This window comes from Falco punctatus, assembly GCF_963210335.1.
Source record: "Falco punctatus genome assembly, chromosome: 2".
NCBI classification, from domain to species: domain Eukaryota; kingdom Metazoa; phylum Chordata; class Aves; order Falconiformes; family Falconidae; genus Falco; species Falco punctatus.
The window spans coordinates 73,816,488-73,836,151 of record NC_137581.1 but is presented as its reverse complement, the minus strand read 5'-3'; the positions used below and the strand labels follow the sequence as shown (position 1 = coordinate 73,836,151).

Sequence of the window (19,664 nt, the reverse complement as noted above, 5' to 3'; positions counted from 1 at the left end):
TCAGGATCCTTGTGTGTTTCAGAGGATACTTACACCTCCAGAATCAACAATTAAATGACAGGCAAAGGAAGTTTCTTCTTACCATCAGGTGAGTAGTGAAGGTCAGATTGAGCAACAAGCTGCAGGTATCTAAATGTAAGTGTCTGAATGCAGGGACTGGATTTAATTGTACACACATAGGTATCTGGCGTGACCTGAAATGCCCATAGTGTTGTGCCTGGTCTCCAGCTGTCACACCAGATTTCATAGTTCTTCAAGAAGGAGGAAATAATCTACCTAAAGTCTAATAATAAATGTCAGTAACAGCCCATGAGCTGCAGTAAGATGGCTTTTTGAGTAGTACTTTTCCCCTTGATGTCTAGGAACAATATCCTAGACAAATACTGTGATACCCTTAGCAGTTTCTCCAAAAGCAAATTGGTATGAAAGCATGGCATTTAGCTTGCTGAGTTGACCAAGTGTTAGCTGTCTCACATCCACTCAAGCGAATCATCTGTTGTCTCCCTATGAAAAGCAGCAGATATCTCTAAGAGCTGTTCACCCCATCTGAGATATCTAAGTCAGTTTGGATAACTTCTGGGGGTTCCTGTTTGTCTCCATTGACTAGAGTGCAGCTAAGACAGACAGCTCAAACTAGTCCACTAACTTTTACATGGGTGAGTGTTGCAGCACGATCAAACTAGTAAACTGCAACAAGGCTTTACCTCGGAGTAAAGGAGGAGGAGGAGCAGTGTCGTCTGACCTCTGGAGGAAGGAGATACAGCACAGACAGTAGAATCTGACCAGCGGTAAAGCCTTGTTGCAGTTTACTAGTTTGATTGTGCTGCAACAATTGGTGCCCGGTGTGAGGCTAAGTTGGACTTCAACTACAACAGGTCAGTTTGAAAGAGATAAATCCTGCCTGAATGTCCAACAATGCAGTTGGCACTGTGGGGTTTGTGTTTTGCTTTTTATATAGAAGGGACTGGAACCCTACACAATCACATTAAATACATATTGAAAATGGTCCCATATAAACTAAGAGGTTATTGGGGGCTTTTAAGAAATACACACAATGAATGTCGATTGCCAATGCACAAATCTTTAAAAAAAGACATTCCATATACAACAGCTACTCATTGAACAGCCTTTTAAAATATGCCTACCCTCATAGGTAAAACAGCAAAGAAAGCATATGGAAATGTCAAACTTCCCCAGGTCTGTCATTAGGTTTGTCCATTAGAAAGAAAACTTCCCAGCAGTCATGTGAAAGAAGTTCCTAAGTAATCATTCACACATAGTGTGTGTTTTGCCTCCATCCCATCTTCAAAGCATCCCCTGGTGGTCCCTTTATAGGTATGAGATAGTCTTTTTCTCCTCCCTCCACATGAAAGTCAGTCCCAAATCTCAACCAATAGCTTCCATGTGAACATGGGATCTGCCCAGGGGGGTACTAGCAGAAATCTAAAACAAGCTTTGATGTTCCAATATGATAATATGAGACCACACGGACAATTGCCCCTATGAAATATTAAATGCAGATTCTTTTGATCTCAAGAAATAAGATACTATTATAATTTAATACAATTCTCTGAAAGATGAAAATAAATAATAGTGAATGAAAACATACCAGATATGAATATTTTTAATGTGGGTAGAGACATTCCAGATTATTTTTACTTGCTTTCTTTTGAGGCAGAACTTTTCTGGTCTGGGTTATTCAAAAAATATTTTTATCTGAACAATTCGTTCTTTCAAAGTTTTTATAACCATTCAGAAATTTTTGAAAGCTGAATATCTACTTTTCTCAGTCTGTCTCCATATTAGGCCATCTAAAATGAGGTCCATGACATCATAGCTGGAATATCTTTCAAGCTTATTAAAAAAGTTGCTGACCAAAAAATAAGATCAATAGGTCTATACAATGTTCAGTGTAACTTGTGTGACAGATCTTACTCTTGCAGAGTATAAGTGGCATGTTCATATGTTGATTATATGACTTCATTTACTTTATAGTGTTGCTGTGACAGAGGAACCAACGCAGTTTATTATGATGAGGGCATGGAGCATTTTGCTAAACCCAGTTTTGAACATACGAATCAAGAACATGCCATCAATGGGCAGGTCTTCACTGAGTACTTATTTAGGCAAACATCTGTCACTGACGTTATTTCATGGCTTGTGGTAACTATACAAAATAGGACCAAAAATTCTTCTTTAGTTTCTAATGGAGCTCTGGTAAAGTTTAGAGTGGGTTTATAGTGCAGGAGGTATGCTACATATATGATGTTACTAAAATTCACATCCCTACACAGTTTAAAACTCACTAGCTGTTTATAGATTGGCAAACTTCAACTATATATATAGAGAGAGAGAGAGCTGAAAAACCCCATGCCATAGGACTGCTGAAGGAAGGTTTCATTTCTGTTATGCTTTTTGGTTTTTAAGATTTTTGAATAACCGACATTACTTTATTGTTCAGCATATATGGTGCAGCTACTTCTGAGAACGATGCTACATAAAATATTCTTTAGATCACATTACAAACAAAAGAGGAAAATTGTTCTGGCTCCTCCAAAATTTGGTATAAAGTTCATATTAATGTAAGGACAGTGCCTTGTACTGTAAATTTCCCCAAATCTGTCCAAGTTATAAACTTGTGAAAAATCATACACCCCCTACCTCTCTGAAACTTTATACATAGTCTTGTCAGTCTTGTAACTAAATGTGATGCTGCTTGACCATGTGGCTGCCACTCCTTGGGAAGCTTCACTCCAACTGCAGCAAACCATGCTCTGCCAGCACTGGTCATGGATGACGCCACAGGCCCCCACTCTGAGCCCACACCATGTTCTTCTGTCCCTGCAGCATGCCACGGGAGAGATGCATTTGGAAGTGGAGTAGGAAATGAGGAGAGGAGTGGGGTAGTGGTTTGAAGATGTGGTGAAGAAGAAGGTGTCAGGATCTGAACAGACCTGAGAGATGGAAAATCCATCCCTGAGAGATGGAAAATCATTAAGGAGGTGGCATTAAGAGCAGATAATGAGAATGAGTAATAAGTGGTAAGGCAAAACACTGGAGGAAAAAAAAAAAAAAAAAAAAAAAAAGAGAGGAAGACCTGGAGCTAGGGAAGAGAGGGAACACAGGATGTATTCCATCTATTAGGACATATTTCCCTTAGGACCTGGGTAGAGGAGAGCTGGGTACAGCTATATCCAGTGAAGGAATGATGAAGATACTACATAGCTGTCCTGCAATCAAGAACATATAGAATCATAGAATCACAGAATCGCTTAGGCTGGAAAAGATCCTTAAGATCATTGATTCCAACTGTTAACCTAGCACTGCCAAGTCCACCACTAAACTATGTCCCTGACTGCCACATCTACATATCTTTTTAAATACCTCCAGGGATGGTGACTCAGCCATTTCCTTGGGCAGCCTGTTCCAGTGCTTGACAACCCTTTCAATGAAGAAATTTTTCCTAATATCCAATCTAAACCTCTACTGGTACAACTTGAGGCCATTTCCTCTTGTCCCGTCACTTGTAACTTGGGAGAAGAGGCCCACACCCACCTTGCTACAACCTCCTTTCAGGCGGTTGTAGGGAGCAATAAGGTCTCCCTTGAGCCTCCTTTTCTCCAGGCTAAACAACCCCAGTTCCCTCAGATGCTTCTCACAGGACTTGTTCTCTGGACCCTTCACCAGCTTCGTTGCCCTTCTCTGGACACGCTCCAGCACCTCCATGTCTGTCTTGCAGTGAGGGGCCCAACACTGAACACAGGATTCGAGGTGCAGCCTCACCAGTGCCCAGTACAGGGGGGTAGCCCTAGCCCTGCTGGCCACACTGTTTCAGATATAAGCCAGGATACTGTTGGCCTTCTTGGCCACCTGGGCACACTGCTGGCTCATGCCCAGCCAGCTGCTGACCAGCCCCACCAGGCCCTTTCCCACCAGGCAGGTTTCCAAGCCTGTAGTGTTGCGTGAGGTTGTTGAGACCCAAGTGCAAGACCCGTCACTTCTCCTTTTTGAACCTCATACAGCCCATGGATCCAGCCTGTCCAGACCCCTCCTTAGAGCCTTCCTACCCTCAAACAGATCGACACTCCCACCCAAGTTGGTGTCATCTGCAAACTTACTGAGGATGCACTTGATCCTCTTGTCCTCATAATTGATAAAGATATTAAACAGAACTGGTCCCAGTACTGAGCCCTGGGGAGCACCACTTGTGACCAGCCATCAACTGGATTTAACTCTATTCACAACCACTCTTCGGGTCTGGCCATCCAGCCAGTTTTTTCCCAGTGAAGAGTATGCCCGTCCAAGCCATGAGCAGCAAGTTTCTCCCTGAGAATGCCGTAGGAAATGGTATTGAAGGCATTATTAAAGTGTAGGTAGACAACATCCACAGCCTTTCTCTAATCCACTAAGCAGTTCACGTTGTCATAGAAGGAGATCAGGTTAGTCAAGCAAGACCTGCCTTTCATAAACCTCTTCTGACTGAGCCTGATCACCTGATGGTGCTGTACGTTCTGTGTGATGGCACTCAGGATGATCTGCTCCACAACCTTCCCCAGCATCAAGGTCAGGATGACAGACCTGTAGTTCCTTGGATCCTCCTTCTGGCCCTTCTTGCAGATATACAACATATTTATTAACTACCAGCCAACTGGGACCTTCTCAGTGAGCCAGGGCTGCTGATCAGCGGTTGAAAGTGGCTCTATTAGCACTTCTTCCAGCTCCCTCCGTACCCTTGGGTGGATCCTATCTGGCTCCATAGACTTGTGTGTGCCTACATGGTATAGCAGGGTGCTAATCATTTCCTCTTGGACTACGGGGGCTTTGTTCTGGTCCCTGTCCCCGTCTTCCAGCTCAGGGGGCTGGGTACCAGGAGAAAAACTGGTCTTACTATTAAAGACTGAAGCAAAGAAGATGTTAAGTACCTCAGGCTTTTCTTCAAGCTTTGTCACTATGTTTTCCCTCGCATCCCATAAAGGATGGAGATTCTTCTGAGCCCTCCTTTTGTTGCCAATATATTTATAGAAACATTTAAAATTGTTTTTTACAGTGGTAGCCAGATTCTAATTGGGCTTTGGACCTTTTAATTTCCTCCCCGCATAAACTCACAGCATCCTTGTATTCCGCCTGAGTTGCATGCCTCTTCTTTCCAAGGTCATAAACTCTCCTTTTTATCTTAAGTTCCAGCCAAAGCTCTCTGTTCAGCCAGATCAGTCTTCCTCTGCACCAGCTCATTTTTTTGGCACACGGGGACATCCTGCTCCTGCACCTTTAAGACTTCTTTCTTGAAGAACGTCCAGCTTTGCCGGACTCCCTTGGCCTTCAGTACTGTTTGCCAAAGGACTCTGTCAACCAGTGTCCTAAAAAAGGCCAAAGTCTGCCCTCTGGAAGTCCAAGGTGGCAGTTCTGCTGACCTTCCTCCTTACTTCTCTGAGAATCCAAAACTATCATTTTGGATATCACTGTGCCCAAGATGGCCTCCAACCATCACATCATCCACAAGTCCTTCTCTGTTCACATACAACACGTCTAGTGAGGCACCTTCCCTAGTTGGCTCACTCACCAGCTAAGTCAGGCATTTATCTTCTACGCACTCCACGAACCTTCTAGACTGTTTGCTTTCTGCTGTGTTGTATTTCCAGCAGAAATCCTGTAAGCTGATGTCCCCCACGAGAACACAGATAGCGATTGTGAGATTTCTCCTAGCTGCTTATAGAATATTTCATCTGCCTCTTCATCCTGGTTGGGTGATCTGTAACAGACTCCCACCATATCTGCCTCATTGGCCTTCCTCCTGATTCTTATCCATAAACATTCAACTCTTTCATCACCATCATTAAGCCCTAGACAATCAAAACACTCCCTAACATACACGGCTACCTCATCGCCTTTTCTTTCCCATCCCTTCTGAAGAGTTCACAGCTATCCATTGCGGCACTCCAGTTGTGTGAGTCATCCCACCATGTTTCCATGATGGCAGCTATGTCATAATTTTCCTGCTGCACAATGGCTTTCAGCTGCCTCTGTGTGTTGCCCATGTCACGTGCATTATTTGTGTAGATGCACTTCAGTTGGCCTATTGATCCTGCCACCTTTTTGGGGGGGAGAAGCCCTAATTCCTACATGATCATTGTCAGGCACTTCTGTGGTATCTGAGACATCAATAACCCTCGTGTCTTTGCTGCCACATGGATCTCCATCCCCTATCTGCACTGAGATGGCAGATTGAAAGACCATCCCTCAAACCTTGACATGGTGCCCCCAGGCTTATCACTAGCAAGCCTGATTTTATCCCTTTCCCCCTTCAAATCTAGTTTAAAGCTCTTTCAATGAGCCCTACTAACTCCTGCACAAATATCCTTTCCCCTCTATGAAACAGATATACATCGTCTGTCGTCAGCAGGCCTGGTGTCACACAAACTGACCCATGATCAAAAACCCCCAAATCCTGCAGGTGACATCAGGCTCATAGCCAAGTATTAATCTGCTGGCTCTTCGTGTTTCTTCTCTCATCATTCCCTGCAACTGGAAGGGTACAGGAGAACAATGATCCTTATCCCTTAACCAGTCATATAGTACAGGTGTATAGTAAAAGGGGAAAATAAGAATGCCACAACTTTCCTGCTACTTTTCCAACGCATCCACACCTCTTAACAACTCCATCTGTGTAAAATCAACATCTTTTGAATCTCAATATTTCTGCTTCGTTATGAGGCTCCAGAATCACTGGTCAAATGCGTTCCTCCACCCCCCTCTAGTGGGAGGTCCACACAGCAAGTGTTTCCTCCCTTTCCCAGTTTCCACCATACTTTGAAGAATAAAGGGCTGCTCCGCACACCCAACAACCCCGGTTCTGCTGCAGTAAGTTTACTTGTGTGGGGACACATTCATACATGGGAACTATTCAATTTTTATTTTTTCCCCTCACATTTTCTGTGTTCAAATTATTTAGTTCTAAGCCACAAGGCTACAATGAAAGAATCTTTAAACTGCAAAATTGCCCAGAAGTCCAGCATTAGAAAATGTCCAAATAAAGTTAAATTCAATTCATCACTATATGAATGTGTGTTATGCCTGAGGATTGAAATTAAAGATCATAAGACTCCCACTTCATTAAAAATATGGGATGAACAGTGCTTAGGCGTGAATCAGTTTTGTGTCATGTCAGAAGATGACTTGATGCTTTGGAGATGGGCACTGCATGAGGCAGATGAACAAAAATGATTGTGAAAAAAGTCACTGAATGTTCCTGGAAAACCAGATTTCATCCTGTCTTTGTCAGAGAATTTCTTTGAAAATCGTATAAATTCTCTATTCTCACACCCTGGACATACAATGTGTGACCCTGCAATCTTTTTTGAAGAGTCGCTGAGCTTTTGCAGAAGTCACTAAGATAAATAGAAGCACTACTCTGAGCATACATACTGCTATATACTCTGAGAAATCAGACCTCAGGCATCTCAAATTATCACCCCAAATTAGCTGGCACTTTTTACAATTCCCTATCTGTAAAATGGGGAGAATGATACCACAGGGCCATTATGAAGATAAATTCATTAATTCCTGTTAATAAGTAAGATACTATGAAGAAAAAGCACCAGGGAAAAGTTCATTAGGAAATTAATAATTATGTATTCAGTGTAATGTTTGGACAGTGTGCAGAAAATTAGGCATGGGGACATATATTAAGTGATGAGAAGAAAAAGAAATACTGCATGGTTGCTCATTTTTTGAGTGCTGTCTGCCTTGTGGACTGAATGAGGAAGGGAGTCCTGTGGGTGGACACAGCTGTGTAATTAAAGACTGCATGCATAATGCATGCACACAAGGCCACAGTAATTTTCTTATTTCTCTCTTTGCATTGTGACTTTGTAATCATAACACTTCTTTACTAAGTATACTGTGGGTTGATAAACACATATATAGAATATGAAATAAACTGCTGAATGTTACAGGTGGGAAATGGCTAGCTCCCAGCTTAAGGGATGTCAGGGTTTCCCCAGGTTCTTTATCCTGGTAAAGCTTGTGGAGAACCAGAAGGCCCACCACTCTGGGCACCACCAAAAATGCTATGTCCTTGCACGAAAGTTAATCTTTTTCTTGCATGAGTATTATCTGCTTTGTGAGCGAAATAAAGCACAGGTCAGCCTGTACCTAACTGTGGAGTCCAAGAAATCTTCATATTCCTCAGAAGCTGAGCCAGGTGAGCAGAGCTGGCATGCAGATGGTGCCACTCCGGGCACTCAGTGCATTCTATGGAAAACAGAGGTAAAGAGTTCTCAGGCTGGAGTTCATATGAGCCTTATTTTAATAAGCATGTGCACACAATTACTCAGATTAGAGAAGCCAATCTCCTAAGATGTTCTGAAGAGGCGATTTCCAGTGCTTTATAGCCTGAGCAGATATGAATTCATTTCCTTCTTTCCCCAAAGAAAACAGGAATTATTTCTTAGGTATAATAATATTTTCTTCAGAATTTCAAGCCATGTCACAGACTAGAAGTGGGAAAGATAGGTTTTCTTTTCAAATCTTTGACAAAACTTTTTACAACATTTCTCATGCTGAACTGTCTCTATCAGATTTCCCAAAATTTCTGACTGAAGGGGTGTGGAAGCCTGGGCAGAAGCCAGCTAGAAAAAGTTTAGCAAGCTTCAAAGTGGCTGAAAGCAAAAGATTCCAGGGAAATGTAGTAGATATCTATAATTGTGCTACTGCCAGTGCTACCTGTAATACAACTGTTGCGAAATGTCACAGAAGCTTTCAGACATGTATAATGCACATCAGGTGCATCTGAGGTCTTCTCAGTAAATAATAGTCATAGACTCATTTAGGTTGGAAGAGACCTTTGAGGCCATCAAGTCCAACCATTAACCCAGGACTGCCAAGTCCGGCATTAAACCATGTTGCTAAGGACCATGTCTACATGTTTTTTAAATACCTCCAGGGATGGGGATTCAATGTGGCTATTCTGCCAGCATCTCAATAGTTGATTGCTTTGTCAAGCTACCATATGATTTTTTTTTTCAAAATCTGCCTTAAAGTTGTCAAGCAAGTTGATTCAAAACTCACTGTAATCGGTAAAAAAGTACGTTAAAATTGGCTTCACTGCAGATAGTATCAGTTGGCACTGATCTGCTCAACCACAGGGGCTGAAGGAGCTCATCAGCCATTCCTACATCAAGCTGGTAATGTCTGCGTGGCATCTGGCTATTTATTTTCATGATACTTGGAAAAGACAAGACTAAGGCCAGAAGGTCATCTTACCTTCTTCTGAATAATGGATAGTTTAGGTTGCCAGGCAAATCATAATATTTTTTAGTTGAATAAAACTTTCAGGCAGGAGAGACTTTACAAGGTGGTGATTGTGCAAGTGGGTTCACAGTAGATTTTCAGTCCTAAATGCTGTGGACAAACAGTTTGAATTATTTTTTTTTTTTTTTAATTTCTGAGGTGCTGCCCACTGTCAATCTGGGTAACACTCTCTCCAAAACATAATGGGGACAAATTTGCTAATACGAGTAAGTATCTAAGCATGAGTTACCTCCTGGGTGTAACAAAAGCCCTTTAGAGAGTGAAGCTGGTTAAACACTTCTGGAAATCCTCCTTGACCTCTGCTTATACTTTTAAGTGACTGAAGCAATTGGGAAATCTAGTTGTTAAAATGTTTTCTGCATGTATGCTCTTCTCAAATTGCTTACACCTGAATTTCTTATGTTACTGAAAATGCAACCAATTTCTCAGCTAACCTAATAGAATCATTCCTAGAAAAATTATTTGGCATGAGTTTTGGTTTTTCTTGGGAGGAAATGAATTTACTTTTGTCTGCAAATGAATGTGTGTATGAATGCATGTTAGAATGTGTATGTGTGTTTATGCATACACTTTATATCTAAAATTCTTAATTTCATCTAATAACTTACTAGTTAGTCATCAAGCTTAATAAAGATCATGCAGTCCACACTGAAGAACAGCCTTTGTTACTTTGGGTATTAGCAGCCAAGTTAAGTACCTCTGGCAGTTTGGATGGCATTAGACTTTGTCAAAATAAATTCAAGACAATATAAGCCTGACAAAGGCAACTGTTGGCTGAAATGTGGAAAGGTTGCAACAGGGAATGACAAACATAGTAATTTTCTAACATAAAATGAACATTTTTTTAATTGAGTTTCCTGATTAAGCAAGTTAGCACCAAAACAATTTGCCTAGTAGCATGCAGGGGAGGACTTTGTTTTTGTTTTAAACTTATTTTTGTTGTTTTCTATTTGGTAAGATAGGGGCTTCTGCTTTATATGAGGTTTCACCCTGTAAACAAGTTCATTTAACAATTCTTTGCTGAGTGGCATATTTCCTTTGAATGATCTCTATTTCTAATGTGACATGGTGAAAGTTATTATTTTCCACTTTGTCAGGAGGCTGTATAGTGGCAGTCATCAGTGCTTAGTCATATAATGCTAATTCAGCAAACAGCAAATGAGACAAAACTTTTGCTGTGTGTACAAGGCCACATAAAACTGCTGCATTAAGTGCAACCAAACCACAGGAACAGGCTAAACCCGACGGTTGTGATGAATGATGTGACAAAATAATCTAACTAAATAAGGGGTCTGTTCAGGAAAAATTAGGCTCCAGTGCTGCTAATGTTTATTAGGGTCAGATCATCATCTCCAATCTTAGTAAAACCCATTGTTGCAGAGAAGGGAAGGAGGATGAAATTGGGTTCTGTTACTTTAGGGTGAGGGAAATTGAGTTAGCAATCCTAATGGATATAGTTGTCAGCATGGGAACCCCAATTTGATGAGGAAATAGTGAGAAGATGTTTGAAGCCCTGCCGTACTTACAAAGACGGTGAGCTACGCTGCCTCTGAGAGATGAAGACCAGTGGCAGCTTGCTATTGTTGTCCATGAAGAACCGAGATGCTCTAAAATGCCTCCTAAGTCCCTCTTGGTGCATGTTGCACCAGAAGGGGGGTGGCAGGGGCTGAGAAAATGTGATCCACAATGCATGTGTGAAGCTGATGTGGCCTTGTAGCCTCTCTTGCCCTTGCTCACACAGTGCTTGGTGTGAGCATTCAGCATTCAGAAAGGACCACCAGAGGTGAGGTGCGCCATCTGGGAGAGATATAGTGATACCTGCTGCACAGGAGAAACAGAACATTTATGTCCCAGCAGTCAACCAGGAACTTAACTTTTCCACATCAAACCCTTTAACTGTTCAAACTGGCCATTCTGAATACCTGTTTCAGCATTAAAATTTTCTATTACATTGACACCACCTGAAGCTTGGTCATCTACTTTCTTTGTTCTAGAGTGGGTTTCTCAGTGCTCTGGACATTGTGTTGTCACTTGGAGATAATTTTATATTTCCTACAAGAACTCTCATGATTTTGTTACAACTGTGAACACTGATGGTTTTCAAGAATTGCATTTATGCTTAAATACATGCAGCAGTGGTGGTTTCAATGCCTTCTGTATATTTATGAAGAAGGAAGAAAGTGGTAAATAATTCCTTGATAGGGCACTAATGGAGTTAAAATTTCAGTAGCTGTGTTCTAATATTGACATGTTAACAGTGAATGTATTTTTCTCAAAAGTATGCAATTAACGTAAAAGCTGTATTACAGGCATTCATTCTTAAACCAAAAGAGAAGATACTTAAATACAGAAAATATCTATTTTCTCAAAATTAATATTAGCCCAACACTCACCTGTTTTTCTCCTCCACATCATTTCTCTTTCAGGATTCTCTTCCAGATTTGGAGAATAAAAGTTGCCAGTTACGCTAGCTTGGAGATATTTTGCAATAGGGGACATTAAGAAAAGACTCTTCACTGAGATGGTCAGTCACTGGCACAGGGTCCCCAGGGAAGTGGTCACAACGCCAAGCCTGTCAGAGTTCAAGGAGCATCTGGATGACACTTCTAGTCACATGGCTTAGTTTTAGGTAGTTCTGCAAGGAGCAGGGAGTTGGACTCTATGATCTTTATGGGTCCCTTCCAGCTTGAGGTATTCTATGATCCGATGAACATGCAGGAATTTCACAAAGATGCAACAAATACATGCTCTCTTTCCAGCACAAAGAAAGAGGAAAATTGTTTGATACCCTCTTAGAGGCCAGCAGATAAGAAAACATTGAATTCTTATTTGGGACTGCCTTATGGCAGAGCAAGAGAGAAACTACGCAGTGAAATTGAAGGCACTCACCTCATCCCAATTGCAGAGTCACAGATTTGTTAAGGAATGGTGCATGTATCTCTTGGAAAGAGCTCAATGACTTTTTTGTTCAGGCAACTCAAGAAACAGCACCAAGTAATCCTACAAACACACCAGATAACTGGACAATTGCCTAAGGCTGAAGCTATTACAAGTTGACAGAAGAAATCATTGGTGACAAGTTTTCTGAAGTTCGAACCATCTCCACAGTCTAGGAAAACTTTATATCATCCATTATGACTATTAGTATTCAAAGTATCTTATTTGGGATTTAGGTATACTGCATCTACAGTATGTCTTGTGCATCCTACAACAAACATTCCATATTTCTAAATATCTGTGCTTCTTTTGCCTCTTCTTTACAATTTGCCTTGACAGAACCATTCCTTTAATAACAGGATATCCCGTATAATATTCTCATGACAAACAGGAGAGAGAGGGTTGAAAATTTCCTTACACGTTTGAGCAGCATCTTTACCAGAGGTTATTCACCGAATGGTAGCTGATTTTAATTGTTTGTTTGTTTGTTTTCTAATCTGCACAAAGTGAATTTCCTTACATGAGAGCTTAGGAGACCTGTAAAGATATTGTTATTCACTACATTTCTCTCCAGCACGCTTGTACTTATGAGCATAACCACCAGAGACAGAAAAAGGAGCTTCTTTCTCTACAGCTATTCCAGAGAATTGCATTGCTGATAGGCCGTTTGTTGATCCCAAATGGATAAAGCTTCTATTGGCATATTATTTCATACTATTTTCTCTACATAAAACAAGTAGAAAATGCATAGTCTTAGTCCAGTTGCATCTCGGTATCTTTCTTAAGATCTTCCAAAGTAATGTTCTGCTTAAATCTCCCTATTCCCTTCTCTTTTTTTTTATTCTTTTCTTTAAAAAATAATGCTTTTTCTCTTTAGTTATTTGTATAGCTCAAGAAGAGTGCTTAAGTAAGTTTCAATACACTTTTTTATTATTTTTAAAATTCTTATTTGAGAATATTTGAAAGGAGACTTTTTTTTTCCCCTTCAAGGGGGTCATCAGAATTTTCTTGGTAAGAATTCTTTTTACCGAAGTTAGTTAGTATACATGAAAAAGAAATCTCTTGCAATTATTCCACAATATTCTAATAGTTTGATTAAATTACTAGCTTTTACTTTTTTACTAATCAGGTGGTTTTTTCTCTCAGCAAAAATCTAAAAAACCAAATTCCTTAGGTCACTTTGCTCCACTGCATACCTGTGAATAATGTTTAATCCATTAATACATGGATTTATGTCATTCTTCAACTGAGCTGTATGAAAGGACAGCTCACTAGGCTAAGAAAGGTGTGAAAATGCTCTTCTTTGAACATTGAACATCAGTATAAAGCAGTGTTCACATGCTTGGTCATACTTTGCCACTCTTCCAGGTGACATTCATATCCACCCTTTAAAGACCCACCTATCCATTATACTTAAAGGTCAATGTTGACAGGGAAAAATAAATTTAAAAAAATAAATTTCCTGTAACAGTATCTGCTCTTTCCCACTGAAAAGACCTTTCTTCCCTCACATTACTTAAGGCCTTTTCTTTTAAACCAGCAACAGGTATTGGGAGAAGTAGTTTGTCAAAGCATCTCATTTCCAATGTTATCATTACATCATGGTTAGCCTTTGACACTTAAAACAAAATGATTGTGGTCCTCATGAAAGATTTTATTTTTCATAATATGGCAAATAAGGGTTAATCATAATCTCTTCAGAAGGATGCAACAGGTAGAAGAGCAGCTTTACATGTAACCACGTTCTTATTGCATTTTTAACTCAACTGAATTTGTAGTTTTTCTTAACTGTTTTTCCATTCTAGTTAAATTTCCATAAAAATTCTGCCATCTAAGTTTTCTGGATTGTCACTGTTTATATTATATTGAGAAGCACAGCTAGATTTACATGTTTGCAGTACTATTACTTTTAAAGAAGAACTTGACCTTGTACATATAATCGTGTGACCTTCGCAAATTGAACTGCCATCATGTTCCTTCCAGAATCCATGCTCTATTGCTTTTGTATGAAAATTACTAAAGCTGATGATTCTAGAGGTAGCACAAACAACTGGTGAAAATATTCATTACTCTTATTATATCTGAGATTTCCATTCTCTACCACAAAAACACCAGGACCTCTATAAAAAGCAGAAAAATGCAGCTCCTCATTTTATCTCCATAATCTTTAAAGAATTATTCATTTTTTTTACTCCAAAGGATTTTTCTTCACAATAGAATATCCCTGAAAAATACACTTTCAGTGTTTCCAAACTTGTTCATTTATTTTGCAGCTTTGTACTCTGACAGATACCCTCCTTGCTTGGAAGGGAAATAATTTGTTCCATTAAACCATCAACTTTCTCAGAAGTTTGTAAAATTTTCTTATCACATTTATCTTCATGTTCCCAATAACAATGTCCTGTATAATACAGCTCTCCAGAAAGTCTCTATTTTCTATTTGTAACTAAAGCAGTTATAAAACATGACAACAACCTCTTTCCCTGGCTTCCAGCTTTGAAAATTTTATATCCACAGAATTGCTCAAAAATACATATTGTCTCTTTTGAACGAGTGTCTTACTATCTCTAATTGAAATGGTTGCCAAACCAGGCATTTTCTCTGATGCCCTATTGTTACAGATCTTCCTGCCCTTTTCTTTCTCACATTCTTTGTTTTAACTGTATCTTAAAGTTTGCTCCATTTTACTAATTTGCAGGAGGTTAAATTTCTTCTCACTTCCAGTAATTTCTTGTAACTGTTGGACACTCTAAACCAATGCCAGAATTCTGTCTATTCTTAGTTCTTGTTCTCTTTTTTTAAAAGATGGCAAACTTCAACAGTAAAGCTTTGTCTCATTACTGCTTGCCAGAAACCCACAACATTTTTTAATCTATTTCCTCTGTAACATTTTCTATTAGAAATTTCTGAGAAGCGCCTGTATAATTCTTGTACTTTTATGAGGTCACAGGATATAGTGCTGCTCAGTCTCCATCTGTACCATTTGCTTTTTGATTGCCAACATATTAACACCAAATGCAAGTGATGATGGCAACTGACTGTTGAGGAGAATTCGGGAAGGATGATATCCATATATTTTGTATTGTGGCAGTGAACAGTATGTGTGAGTTCTATTTTCGAAGTTCTTCATTTTCCAAATACTGTTCAGATCTCATGTTTCTAACACTTTACTAGCTCTTAGTGTCACTTCTTTTGTCCAGTTTTCAACTCCCTTGACCTACAAGGGGCAGTTTATGACATTTCAGCTGTCTCCTTCTCCCTGAATTTATTAAAATACCTTAAAAACAATAAAAAGAAATATAATTTATTCTGCCTATGGCTCATAGGAAAACGGTTACTTTTCATTTCTCTTTAGATGACCTTCATCTGCCTCTTCATTCTTCAGATTATTGCCTAAAATAAAAATGACTTTTAGCTAACCAAGTGACTCATTTTCTCAATCAGCTCTTGTAGAGAACAATGTACTGTGCATGTATGTTGTTTCTAGTTATATTTTATCCCCAATTTGCAAAGGCTTTTCTTTTACAATATATTACCTGGTATATCTACCTGTATTGCTTGTAAAAATGTTTTCTTGACAGGACTATTTGGACCTTTAACTTTTTATAGATACAATTTTTATTGACTCACAAATCCATAGTTTATCAGCCCATATTCTCTTAACTTTTTTTGTTTCGACAGTGTAATTCCAACCCTGTCAGACTAAGAACTGCCAATATAGTGTCAAACTCTAATACCAAATGTATAGCTTAAAACTGACTTTCACTTTTCACAATGAAGAGATAATAAATTTCCCGTTTGTTCCTCAGTCTCCCAATATATACAAATTACTTTTTAGCTTCTTTCATAATTTTATACAAGCTACCTCTAAAATTAACTTTCTTAACCATAGTCCCAAACAGATAAATATGCGTCCTCACATTATTCCTCAGCCCTTGCTGCCTCCTCAGTTCAAATGTCCATCTATGTGGATCCTCAAATAATCTTTTCTAAAACCCTATCTTCCTTTACCCCTAAACAGGGAAACTCACCCTCCCCCTGTGATGGTGAGGAACACCTGTCCCCTCTTCACCTTCAGTGTGAAGTCCCACATGGAGAGTATCAGTCTGCCACCAGGTTGAAGATGCAGCATCATACTAAGACACTGGTGTTTGGGCAGAACTCGAGGAGGATTGCTCCTTGTTTCAGATCATCGTCCTCCTCGTTTCCTGTGTTAATCTATACCTAGCTCTCCTTCCTTTCTTCTTGAGTTTAGAATTATGCTTTTTGATACCCACTCTATTCCTATTCTGTTACCAGCAGTAGCACTTTTACTGTTTTAGATATCATTGTTCAGTTTTACCTAAATTGTCTCAAACAACCACAGCTTCACGATTTTTATTTACCACTTTTCCTTGCCTTGCCATGTGGTGCCTTTGCTTTAGATTAGAAATTTCCACTTCTCTAACATGGTGAAGCATTCAACTTTCTGACAAATTTCTCCTAATTTTCCAGACCATTTTTACTAACTTCAGTTTTTGTAAGATTGCATTCCTTTCTTTTCCCTCCTTTCTCAATGTGCTTCTGTTCTTGGTATGCAAAATACATTACAATGTGAACTGCATTGAAATAAAAGTATCTGTCACAGCACTCTCCAAACTAGCCAGCTGCTACAAGGTCTTCTACCATCTCATACCAACATACTCTTCATACCCGTGCCATGCCTCATCTAGGGCATGTGTTCTTCCTTTTGCTTCTTCATTCTCGGCTGCTCTCTCTTCATTGGCTCTCAACCACTTAACAGAACCAGCCACAGCTGCACCTTATCTACACCAGCCAACCCACCGCCCCTGAAGCCAGCCCACAGCTGTATATTATCAATGATAATTAACCCAGCTTCATTCCTCTACAGGTGTCTTCTGTCTTTCACTTTATTTAAAGATGGACAGTAGTCTCATTCAGTTCCTTTATTTTCCTCATAGTAGGCTATGGTCATGAAGTAACTGTGCCTCACGGCCTCCCAGACTAAGATTTTCAGAATCATTTATTTTGAGTAAACTTACTATCACGGTCATAGGTATGTTTGAAAAGGACTGTGGACAGAGGCAATTTGGAGACCCCTGTGAGCACTGTCCTTACTGTTGCTTGTTTTCAGATGCAGAAGACAGCAGATCATTACTTAAAACAGCTGAGAGAATATCTCTCTTCTCCATGGCTGGTGGGAAACAGCTAATTTTTAGGTTATTTTTTCATTTGTGTTTTAAATCCACTTGATTTTATTTTCCAGATCCCTAGTTAATTATAGTTTTGCAGTTTATTCAGTATCTGCATATTACCAATCTATTCCCAGTTCCTTCTAACTGATCTGTTAAATCCTGATTGCACTGGCAATTTTGGTATTATATTATCAAAGTTAAGCCAGAGAGGAAGGGGTAGTGCATTTTCTCTGGGATATCCAATTTTAGGGGTTGCAGGTTGTGGATTTTTCTTCAGCTTTCAGTCACAATGTATTTGCTTAAGTGGTATGAAGCCACAGAAGCTCATTTTTGTATAATTCTGGCAGTATTTTTCATTTCATGCAAATCAGTAAGTATTTAATAACAGTTTGTCGTATCACATTCCCCATGATTTTGTTTACCATTCAGCAAAGAATCAGAGAAGGGATAAAAGGAGAGCACAAGAGAGAGAACACAGCTTGCTTTATAAATTGCAAGACACAGAAACAAATATCTTGATAACCGAATGCAGTTCTAGTTTGACCAACTGCATTCAGTACAGTCAAACAGAAAAAATGTTTTACACAATGTCCTGGAAATGTGTATGTCTGACTACCCCAAAATTGCTTGGTGGCATATGAGACACAGCTACAACTCTCTCATCCAAATTCCATATTTTCAGATTGACTATTTAAAGTTTCAGCTGTTACAGTATTTTCTCTTTTCTATTCTTTCTGCACAAAAGGAAAATATTTCTCTTTCCCTCAGTCCCCAGCCCAAGCTAGCATTCTTCTGACTGAATGAAGACCTCTTTGCATCCTACTAAACTCCTTGTTAAGCTGATGGGGGGAAACAGGAACTTCTAGGACATGATACATCAGTTCTTAATGGAGATAACTGTAGTGAAGCAGGTGAGAGATGGCTGAAGAAGCCCATATCTCCCTCTTAATTCTAAGGAAAGAACAGGGTGTTCAGAACAGCCATAAGCTGCAAGGAGAATCTCCCATATATCTCAGCTATACTTATATCCACAATTGCTGATAGATGCACATGTTCTTGAAACCAGAAAGGATCATTATAATCACATAGTGATTCCCTGCTTAATCCAGGCCTGGTATCTTACACGATAATCCTTTCACTGAGAGAAATAACTTGTGACCAAATGAAAAAAGTTCATTATTTCCTCGCCTGCCTTCCTCTTCCTCTAAGATCAAACTCTTAGACCACCTTAAATTTTAAGTCTATGAGCAATGTTAAAAATCCTAGAGTCTAGGGCATTTCTATGGCACAATTAGTATGTTTAGTTTCTGCCCACAGTGTGCCTCCTACCCAAAAATGTGTACTGCCTACTTATTTTATAGCCATCTTTGTAAAACAATATAGACCAGTACTCAATGCCCTGAAAATCACTTCATATTTCCAAACTTAGGGGAAAAGTAAGATTGTTGGGGTTTAGAGTTACTCTATTTTTGGTATTTTATATATATACATTTCACTATATTGTGGAACTGCTTTTATTTTGTCTTTTTATTGTAGTGCTAAATTTGGCATTAGGTTTTAATAACTGTGCAGTTCTTTGAGACCATGCTGAAAGGTATTTTATCAATTTAAGTTACTATTCTATTATTACTTTGCCCCAAGGCTCACCTCAAAGCCCACTCATTTTTTTGTGGAGTCATCACTTTTCCCCTCTGTTCATTCACCCTCCCTTTCCCCCAGCCTTTTTTTTTCTCATTGAGAAGGGCCAAACGAACAGCACTTTCTAAAGCATGGCTCCATCTGGAAGATTATTCTGCATTGTAACTTGCCATTGTAACCCTTTTCAGAAGCCAAAGGCATCAAGTAACATACCTGCAGGTACCCTGTCTCTAGGCAATTGGAGTATACGAGACACATGAAGGTCTGCAATTGGGATTTTATATTGTGTTCCAATGTACCCAAAATATACATCCAGACTTTGAAGTATTTCATCCCTGCTTTCATGAGTCTCCCAGCTACCAAAGCTAGACTTTGGTGGGAGAGTGTTTGATTTATCAGTTAGAGGTGAATTCCTTACATGTCATTTGTGTTTGCATGGGAGAGGAGACCTTTCCAGGCCCTTGCCTTGAAGCTTTTGACTAAACTCTCTTCAAGTTCACCTCTGGGCCTATAAATTGTGAGCTCTGCTGTGGTCACTAAAGACACAGCTTTTCAGAGTGAAGATGAATCTTTGAGAAACAGGGA

At 39.6% G+C, this 19,664-nt stretch overlaps 1 protein-coding gene across 1 annotated transcript in view; it reads left to right on the top strand.

Moving 5' to 3' along the window:
- The window catches only part of CRLF2 (cytokine receptor like factor 2), a 95,425-nt gene that overhangs the window by 41,433 nt on the left and 34,328 nt on the right, over positions 1-19,664 (top strand). The window contains exon 8 of the mRNA XM_080375353.1: positions 1-19,664. This exon is cut by the window's left edge and continues 11,583 nt beyond it; it is cut by the window's right edge and continues 34,328 nt beyond it. The gene's annotated coding sequence lies outside the window, so the exon portion shown is untranslated.